Source organism: Mya arenaria, chromosome 2, assembly GCF_026914265.1.
Source record: "Mya arenaria isolate MELC-2E11 chromosome 2, ASM2691426v1".
Classification (NCBI taxonomy): domain Eukaryota; kingdom Metazoa; phylum Mollusca; class Bivalvia; order Myida; family Myidae; genus Mya; species Mya arenaria.
The window spans coordinates 736,012-744,530 of NC_069123.1; positions in this window are offsets into that span (position 1 = coordinate 736,012).

The window sequence follows — 8,519 nt, forward strand, 5'->3', positions numbered from 1 at the left end:
CCAGAAGCTAGTACTTCTGAAAAAGATGAAGTACATGGTACACTTGCAGTTTTTGCACTCTCGTCATTCTCTGACCCATAAGGTAATGAACTAACACTTGGCTTACCATTTCCCTTATCAGTAGTATCATTTATGAGACTTGCCAGTACTTCAACAGTCTTTGTATCACCATGTAATGTCTTATCTTCTTTATGCCTCTGTCCATTATCATCAGAATGTTGCAAAGCTTTTTCACTTCTTGCTTCACTGCTTTGTGTCACTTTTTCTTTATCCCTTTGATCTTTACCTTTTTTGTTTTTTGTTGGCTTATCTTTGGCCATTGTTCTTTCTTTTGTTGGAGGTAGTGGTATCTCATCAAGTGAAACATTAATTTTCTCTTTCTGAACTTTGTTCTTTTTCTCACAACCAGGAGTATATTCTATGACATTTGCTTCATTCAGAACCTGACCACCTTTCAATTCCATATCTTCAACATACTTGGATCTTGTTTTGTTGCCATGTTTTTCAGAATTCTTATCGGCTCTTTTGATACTTCTTAATTCAACCTCCTGTGAATGTCCGCTTGAATGTTTCTCAAGCAATGCATTTGCAGTTTTCTTATTTCCGGTTCTACTTTCAAGCTCAACTTCAGCACCTTTTCTCTCGTCATTCAGTCTTCTATAGGGTCTCATTACATTGATATGAATAGATGGTCTCTTATTCCTATCAGGCAGAGAAGTATCATCAGTTTTGCGGGCATGGTGAAAATTGTCTCTTGGTCTTTCATTCCCCCTGTTCCATCTCCTTGACTCCATGTCAGTATGCTGTTTTGAAGAATTCCATTTGTCACTACTAACAAAAGATGACATCTCTGAATTTGTTCCATTCCTATGTGCATCATTAACATGACTAGCATTCTTCACAAACATTGAGTTATGACCCACATTTTGATATTTTGATAGATCTTCTACATGACCATCAGGCCTCATTGCATTGGCCTTCCTATTGTAAGGATGTGAAGGCATATTACCTCCAGTTCTTGGACCATGACCAGCATTGTTTTTCTCTTGCGCAGACTCCCAAACCTCTCTACCATCACCAGGGTGATTAAAGGCTTTTACCTTAAATCCATCATTATAGCACAAATGATCAGTATTGTTAGAGGAAGGAGACTGATTCACAGAATAATCCATTGGCAAATGAGATGAACTCAGCCCTATTGGAATTGTTGTTGCTTGTTCAAATGATTCTCGTCCTTGCCAATGGGGAACATTAGAACTCCTTAAAATGTCATGAGGGTATGGAGGCCTAAAGCCGGCCTTGTTGAGATTTCTTGGAATGTCAGGAAGGTTTGGAGGCCTATATCCAGAATTGTTGTGACTTCTTTGAATGTCATAAGGGTTCGTCGGCCTACATTCAGCATTGTTCTGACTCCTTGGAATGTCATGAGGGTTTGGAGGCCTAAAGTCAGCATTGTTTTGACTCCATGGAATGTCATGAGGCTTTGGAGGCATACATCCAGCATTGTTGTGGCTTCTGGTAATGTCATGAGGGTTTGGAGGCATACAGCCAGCATTGTTGTGACTTCTGGGAATGTCATGAGGTTTGGGATGCACACAGCCAGCATCGTTGTGATTTCTTGTAATGTCGTGAGGGTTTGTAGGCCTACAGCCAGCATCATTGTGATTCCTTGGAATGTCGTGAGGGTTTGGAGGCCTACAGCCAGCATGGTTGTGATTCCTTGGAATGTCGTGAGGGTTTGGAGGCCTACAGCCAGCATCGTTGTGACTCCTTGGAATGTCGTGAGGGTTTGGAGGCCTACAGCCAGCATCGTTGTGATTTCTTGTAATGTCGTGAGGGTTTGGAGGCATACAGCCAGCACTGTTGTGATTTCTTGGAATGTCATGAGGGTTGGGAGGCATACAGCCAGCACTGTTGTGACTTCTGTGAATGTCATGCAGGTTTGGAGGCATACAGCCAGCATCGAAGTGACTCATTGGAATGTCATCAGGGTTTGGAGGCATACATTCAGCTTTGTTGTGACTTCTGTGAATATCTAGTCTCTGATAGTTTGGAAGACCCTCGCTTGTAAAGCTTTGTTTATCACGATTTTCACAACTCCTACTTTCTAGTCCTACTGGGGTTCTTAGCAGATAATTCATATCATAACCCAATATGTCCTGCATAAAGTTTGCATTTCCCTGTATGTGATGTTGCGGCATATTGTTTGATATGACTGGTTTAGGCACAAGGTTTGTTTTCCCATTCATAACTATCTGTCCTGGTGTTTGCATAGGAGGTCCTGGCGGAATACTATTTTCTAACAAAATTGGCTCACCAGTCCATGGTCTTGCTGTTGATGCACTAAACGGACTTTCACTTTCAGATTCCTGAATTGCAGTTACAGCATGGTGAGAGAATGAATCTCTGTCTTCACTTGAGGGTGGGGGAGGAGGGGGAGGGGGCAAAGATAGTACAGGTAATAATTCATGAGCAAAAGGTAATCCTGTCTTAAGTGGTACACAATTCTTGTCACCATTGTATGAGTTTGGTGCATTGTCAGTTGTCTGACTTTCAGTTTTTGTTCTCAAAGCACTGTTTCTATTTTGATTAACATTTTCCTGCACACAGCTACTAGCCCTATTGTCTTGGTGCAATGTCCTACCACTCCCAGGTTTAAACCAATCACTATTCTCTTTATACTGAGAACCAGACCATTTACTTCTGTCCTCCCTAAAACCAAACTTATCACTCTCCATTCTTTTGCCTGTAAAACTATTTACTTTATTTCCCCACTTTCCATCATTTTTTCTCGCCCGAATATCTTGCCCTCTTGTTAAACCATTATTTTTCCTACTCGGCCAACTATCATCTTTTGCTCTGCTTTGGACATATCTACTCTGGTATCGACCCTCTGCATTCTCCACATATTTGAATTTATACCCTCTCTCTGAAGGGATGTTACTGCTGCCCAAACCCTCTTTGGCAACATCAACTGGTCTCCCTTGATCTGTGAAGGAACATAGTCTTGCACCTTTTTCTTCGATGAATCGCCTGAAATGATAGTAAAAGCATTTGATTATATCATCCTTGTTTAAATACCATTAAAAAATCTCCGTTCTATAAGATTATGCTTATGTATATTGCAGGCCCCCTTTTTAGTTACAGTAACCATGACCTTGATCCTAGCCCCGAACGCAATTTGATGGAAGGTCAGCATAAACTACCTATATACCAAGTTTGGTCACAATATGTCACCCTAAATTTACTCACTACCAACTCTATTTTTAGTAACAGTGACAATCACATGAAAGGCCTCCATAAACTCTTCCTGTATACCAAGTTTGATCACAACATGTCATCCCTAACTATACACCAGGTCACTATATTCTTATCACTTAAATTATTAGATACCAAAGGCAAGTTTGAAGCTGCCCGCCCACCTAAACAATGATGTAGGTCATTCTAATTAACGACAGTGCACTTAGTAAGGCGAGCCTTTACCTTACGTAAGCAAACCTTTTCATTTTCTATCCCTTTAGCAACACAGCACATCTATTGCAAGCAGGGAACCAAACAGCAAAAGTATGTTAGCCGCACACATGTTTACTTAATGCATGGCACGTTTCCTGAACTATGGTTACATAATTAATATGAAGCTGACACCAGGGCAGGGAGTATAGCTCATCTTATTTCTAGAAATAGTTGAGCCGAAAATTATGTTAGCAGCTTTCCATTGTTCATGTGATTTTCATTTGCTTTGTTTTCCCTGCTTCCTGGACTTTGCGTTGATTTAAATAAAATTTGGACTTATATAAAACATTTTATTGTTCCAATCTAGGATTTTCACAAAAGATCAGAACTTCTATGGGATGTCAGGAAACCATTGTCAAAAAAACAAACAAAACTTTTGGACAGACCAATTTTGTAAATACGCAACAAAGAAGTCAATAGTTCAAGGAATTCAATTAAGATTTTGGATTCGATTTAAAAGGAGCGTCCAAACAAAAACAATTTACCAAGAGTTGACAAATTACACCGTATAACCCTTTAATCACTTTCTTTAAGATTATTTCCTTTTCTTAAAAAAAGATTCAATTTTGCAGATGTATAGTTTTAGAAATTTCCATCAAAGCTTAATAAAGGAATCTTTTTGCCGCATTTTCTTTAGAAACCCTGATATACCCAGCACATAAAAAGGATTTCAAAACTGAGCAGGCCCAACTAAGCAAACTAATGTTATATAATCAAAGACCATGTTACCACATCTTAACTGGAATCAATAATTGGATATTGATGAACTGCATTGATGAAAGTATAAAATGCAGTGTTAAAGTATCTTAACCTAAAACAATTAACTGGTTTCAAAACCAGATGCCTAATTTTGTTTATTGACTTGTTAATTCACATTTATCTTAGTTTAATGTTATGCAAGTTTACGCTTCATCACTCTTCATGATTCATTATTCGAGTTGTGGGAGCAAAAAGAGTCTATCGTCTTCTTTACATTAGTTGCTTTTAAGCCTTTTTGCTTCTATCTCTCCAATTATGAATGATTCTTATGTTACAATTTCTTTGTAAATTAGTCAGTCGTTGTAAATAACTTAATAAGTGCACCATAAATAATTCATGGTGATGATTTTAGAGCATAAAAAGATGCCATATATAGAACAATTGCATTAAAGTTAATGAAAGTGTAAAATGCATCTTTTCACTGTGCTCAAAGCGTGAAATATTTGTCTAAATTTATCTGTTTAAGTCTGTTTGAACATGCCCCAATAGCCACGATTGACACAAGAAATCATATGGATGATGTAACTTCCTACAATGTACCACATAGATACTAGGGGTTTGATCTGGCCATTTTTATAGCCGATATTTTGTTATGTTCCAAACGCCAAATAGTATGGGGGGGTTTTCTCTAATGTTAAGTAAATAATCCCAATCAGAAATTCAAAATGTTTGTTAAAAGGGGTGGGAGTGGTCTAGTGGTATAGGTGTCCGCCTCTCACCCAAGAGGTTGTGGGTTCCATCCCCACCAGGGGAACTTTTTCATGGCCTCTCAAAAAGGACACAGTACTGGTTTCTGCCCAGGAAATGGATTCGAGTGTAATCTTATAAGCTATCAGCTTTCATCACAATAAAGCTTAAATATATTTGTATAAACCAAAATGTTAGTTTTTCAGTTGAAGATAGGATTAAACAAGAGCTGTCACAGTATGTGACGAATGCCCCCGAATGTGACATTGACCTACGAACAAGGTCAGTACATAAAAAGTTAAAGTTGATCTTGCCTTTACGTGTCAAATACATATGGCAAGTTATTTTAAATTGCCTCTGAACATAAAAAAATACCACCCATACTTGACAACCTACACTGTTTTGTCCTTATATTCAGAATTCCCTTGTGAATAAACACTTAGTGTATCTTTCACCTTAGAGGTAGGGACATGGGTCTTGCACACGACACGTCGTCTTGGTATGTGGAACACATGTAGCAAGTGATTTTAAAATCTGTCCATACAAGGGAAAGTAACAGCCCTGACATGACAACCTAAACTCTATCTCCTTAAATGCAGCACTCCATTGTGAATAAACACTAAGTGTGACCTTGACCTTTGAGGTAGGGACACGGGTCTTGCACGCGACACGTCGTCTTGGTATGTGGAACACATGTGGCAAGTTATTTTAAAATCTGTCCATACAAGAGAAAGTTACAGCCCAGACACGACAACCTATACTCTATGTCCTTATATGGAGCACTCCATTGTGAATAAACACTAAGTGTGACCTTGACCTTTGAGGTAGGGACACGGGTCTTGCACGCGACACGTCGTCTTGGTATGTGGAACACATGTGGCAAGTTATTTTAAAATCTGTCCATACAAGGGAAAGTTACAGCCCGGACACGACAACCTATACTCTATGTCCTTATATGCAGCACTCCATCGTGAATAAACACTAAGTATGACCTTGACCTTTGAGGTAGGGACACAGGTCTTGCACGCGACACGTCGTCTTGGTATGTGGAACACATTTGGCAAGTTATTTTAAAATCTGTCCATACAAGGGAAAGTTACAGCCCGGACACAACAACCTATACTCTATGTCCTTATATGCAGCACTCCATTGAGAATAAACACTAAGTGTGACCTTGACCTTTGAGGAAGGGACACGGGTGTTGCACGCGACACGTCGTCTTGGTATGTGGAACACATGTGGCAAGTTATTTTAATATCTGTCCATACAAGAGAAAGTTACAGCCCGGACAAGACAACCTATACTCTATGTCCTTATATGCAGCACTCCATTGTGAATAAACACTAAGTGTGACCTTGACCTTTGAGGTAGAGACACGAGTCTTGCACGGCACACGTCGTCTTGGTATGTGGAACACATGTGGCAAGTTATTTTAAAATCTATCCATACAAGGGAAAGTTATAGAGCAGGACGGCCGGACGGTGCGATTTTAATATGCCCACCTTGGGGGGCATAAAAAGATGGATGGACAGAGGTGACATGGCCGGTTATCAAACCTGAATCCAGTGTGCGAATTTAAAATTTCAGAGCAAACGCATATAGGACTATGAGTTTGAAATCTTTCATAGCCAATGTCAAAATCTCATGGATGAACAATTTCAACATGAACAATTAACAATTTTAGAAATTAACACAAAAAGACCACTAAAATAACAACTTTTAAACAATCATCTACTAGTATTGACCTTTTACTGGCATACTTAGTTAAAATTCCTGGGTGCAACCATTCTAAATATATTGAACAGACACTGTTATTCCTTCAAGAGGTCGACATGACCTTGACCTATGACCTACCGATACCTAAATCAATAGTTGTCGTCTACAAGTCATGACCAACTGGCATAGAAGTATAAATTTCCTTGGAGTTTTTTAGATATTGAGCGGAAATAGTTTCTTCACCTCAAGGTCACCACAACCTTGACCTTTGACCTAATGATCCAAAAGACAACATGGGTTATCTACAAGTCCTGACCAACTAGCATACCAAATTCCTGGGTGCAAGTGTTCTCAAGTTATTGAGCAAAAACCATTTGTTTACCTCAAGGTCACCCCAAATTTGACCTTTAACCTACTAATCTTAAAATCTATACTGGTCATCAACTGGTAATGACTAACTCGCAAACCAAGTATGACGTTCCTTGACCCAAAAGATCTTCAGTTATTGAGTGGAAATCGTTATTTGATGAGACCTGCCTCATTGATTATATTTAGTCTATTGGTCAACTATATTTACTGTTCAATCAAAGCACTTGGATTATAACCTTAAATTTAAGATCAATCTTAGTTTGATATTGAATATGACCCCTGGTCTGAAATGCAATGCCCACATGACTTTACCTTAGGCTTGCTGCGATGTATTTTCTCTTGGTTCTAACATGCTCCAACTTCTGGTGGTGTAGCTCCTGAAAGAATATTAATTTTGATACATACAATCTAGCTGGCATCCAGACTCTGTTTTTGTCTATTGTCATTATAATTTTGGCAGGCTATACATTGTCATGCGTTACTGCTCTTTGAAAATAAACATGATAAACAATGAAATCAAATATTGTGTAATATGACACCTACATATAGTTGAAGCCATTTTTATAAAATTAAAGGTAAAGATTGCTTGTAACAGTTAAAAAAAACATCATTTTAGATGATACAGTATTGCTCTAAAATAAAATAAATTTGAAAAGAGTTATAAATACTTTCAAATTTTCAAATGCAAGCATGGCTAACTTTCAGCCACAAGGTTTACCTGTAAAGGTCTGCTTTGGATTTTTTCTTCGATTCCCTGGGAGCATTAGAAGTGAAGGGAAGTCTAAATAGCTTTAGAAGTGAAGGGAAGTCTAAAAAGCTTAAGAAGTGAAGTAAAGTCTAAAAAGCTTAAGAAGTGAAGGGAAGTCTAACAAGAGGGCCATGATGGCCCTAGATCGCTCACCTGTAAAACGGTCTAAACTTTGAGCTGAAAATGTAGCCTCTAAATAGTTTACAAGGCTTTTCAACGACATAGAAATCACAACAAGAGGGCCATGATGGCCCTGTATCGCTCACCTGTAGCTTTGCTAAATAAAGTGAACATTCTGACCTATTATCATAAAGATCCAATGAAAAGTATGGCCCCTAGAGGCCACTCTTTTATTTGTCCCACTGACCTAGTTTTTTACCCCACATGACCCTATCAGTAGGCAATGCTTCAAACCAAATATTTAAGACCTAGTCCTTGTGGCTTCAGACAAGAAAATTTTAAAGTTTTTTCCTATATAAGCCTATGTAAAACTTGTGACACCCAGGGTGAGGCCTCTTTCCACCACAGGTGCACAAATTGAACAATCTTGGTAGCGGGCCACTAGGTTATGCCACATATAAAATGCCAATGTCTTGTTGGTTTAGACAAGAAGTTTTTTGTTCTATATAAGCCTATGCAAAACTTGTGACTCCCCCCAGGATAGGGCCTCTTCCCCCCAGGGGCATAAATTGAACAATCTTGGTAGAGGACCACTTGGTTATGATAC